Source organism: Balaenoptera ricei, chromosome 1 (genome assembly GCF_028023285.1).
Source record: "Balaenoptera ricei isolate mBalRic1 chromosome 1, mBalRic1.hap2, whole genome shotgun sequence".
In the NCBI taxonomy this organism is placed as follows: domain Eukaryota; kingdom Metazoa; phylum Chordata; class Mammalia; order Artiodactyla; family Balaenopteridae; genus Balaenoptera; species Balaenoptera ricei.
The window spans coordinates 38,567,832-38,570,200 of record NC_082639.1 but is presented as its reverse complement, the minus strand read 5'-3'; positions in this window follow the sequence as shown (position 1 = coordinate 38,570,200).

Genomic DNA, 2,369 nt, shown 5'->3' with positions numbered 1-2,369 from the left:
ACTCCCCACAAGAGGAATCCTGGCTGCAATTGGGTCTCCCTTTCCAGCAGGAGGGAGCATCATCTTTCTTTGCCCGGGGACCCAACTCCAACCTATCCCTCCCTAGTACCCTCCTCAGACAGGACAGGGGCTGCTGGGCAGACTTGGGGGTGAGGACTCCGACCTCGCTTAGGCCGGACTTGGGGCCAGGCCCAGACTTGGGAAGCAGACTGTTAGGGAGAGCACAGGTTCTGCTGGTGAGCTGAGGGCTACTGAGGGCTCCAGGCGGTGGGTCATGGGGCTCAACTAGGCACCTGCTCTTTGAAGGGACATGTCTGCCACACAGACTCTGGGCCCAGCTGGGGAAACCCTTGCTTGCCTCCTACCCAGGCCCTGGCCAGTGCCAGCTGTCCCAGTCCTAGAGGTCTGGAGGTGGTGGCTGGGTGGCCAGTATGCCTAGAGCCTCAGGGTACACACTGGTCCTCTACACAAGGGGACACCATGGGCTACTCATTCACACTCCCACCCCTGTGCACTTCCAGAGACATGGTGGCAGAGTGCTGGGCTCTGAGTTGATTGTGGATTCTTGTGGGGAGGGGTGCACAAAATCCCTGGCGTGTGCTGGGACAGAAAGTCAGAGAGGAAAACAGGGTAGGAGGGCTAAGGGGAAGGTGTCTTTGGGGAGGTCTGGGGCGGTGGAGAGCTTGGCATGCCACAATGTGGGTGGGTTTTACTGATTTACCAAAATGATTCCGCAGGTGCCACCGTCTAGACAGGAGCTAAGAAATGGAAATGATTCAGGGCCTCCCTCCCTAGCTTGTTCCTAGAGCCTCCCCACCCACCGCCCCAAGGCTGTGGCTGACACCTTCAAAGGGCTTAAAAGGAAGGCATCCCAGACTGGTTGGGGACCCGCCCCCAATAGACTTTCTGGGGGCTACTGGGGCTGGGAGTGGAGGCGGCTGTGCATTTTGGGAGGTGTTGTGTGTTTGTGTGTATTCATTATCCCGTAAGTTATGCGTATGTTGTAGTTGCAGGTATATATTCCTATATTTGTATGTAACATGTGTGTACAGGTTTAAATATGTAACATATGGATGCAGACTGTGCCTTTGTGGGCTGCGCGCATGAGTGTGTGGGGAGATGTTTCTAAATTGGACCAAGGTGGTGGGTAGGCAAGGGAGGGGTTAACTTAGGAACTTTGGAAAAGTGGGTGCTCACAGAGCTTCGGGCAGCCTGGAAACCGAGACGCCCGGGTGCCAGACGTCTGTGCAAAAAGATCTGGGAACTGAGTGAGAATCCGAGGTTCCCCGAAAGTCCCAGGGCAGACCCCAGCCCTGCCATTTCTGGACTCAGTTTAGAGCAGCAGTGCCAATCCCAACCCCCCCTAATCCCCCGCACGTACACACACTCTGAAGGAGAGGCCCACTCAGCACCAGAGGGGAGGGGGCGGATGCCCGGATGCGGCCACTCTCTAGGCGCCCCAGACGGGCAGAGGATACCCTCGAATTGCGGGAACACCCGGCTGCGATGTCGGAGGCTCGCCGGGGAGGCTGGAGACCATGCCGCCCCGCGCTCCTTCCCGGAGGCCCACTCTCTGCGTCCGGATCTGCCGGGATTCGGAGGCCTCATCCGGGCTCGGGGTTGGCGGGGTGGGGGCCCCGGTGCCACTCCCCATCCTGGCCCGCTCCCACCGCCACGGCTGGCGCTCCCCCGGGCAGTGGCTGTGGGGTGGGCGGCTTAGAGCTAATTCGAGAGCTAATGGCGGCGGCGGCCCGGCCCCCCACCCCACCCCCACCCCCAGCCCCGGGCAGGGCCGCGGGCCGCCCGCATCTGCGCGATCCGCGGCGATTCATCATCGTGATCCATGGCGCGCGCTGACGGCGGCCCCGGCCGTGCTGACAAGACTAACAAAGCAATTTGCCACGAGCCATCTCCTGGACAGGTTATTAGCGCGGCCGCCGCTTAAAGAGCCCTTCCCCCGCCCTCAGCCCAGCGCGGGGCAGCTACCTGCTCTGTTTCCCCCCTCCACCCGGCTGCTGGCCCTCACCGCTCAAAGATACCCCTGTGGATTCCTGGCGCTCTCCGACCACCCCAAAGCGTCCCCCACACACACACCCTCTTAGCTGCCCCGCGCGAGTTCCTTCTCCCCTAGCTGGGGTAGCGCTACCTGTTGGGGGGCCCCTCCCCCCATCAGCTCCTGCCCCCCAACCACTCCCCAAATCCCCCACAAGCTCCTGGCCCCTTCCCACCATCTCTCAGCCTTGCCTCAGTGCTGACTTCGCCCCTCACCTTCTCACTCCCAGAGGTTCCCTCTACTCTCCACCCTCCTCACCTCCCCTACCCACCCCGTTGCCATCAGGGATTGGAAAACGCTGTTTATTCCCAGCTTT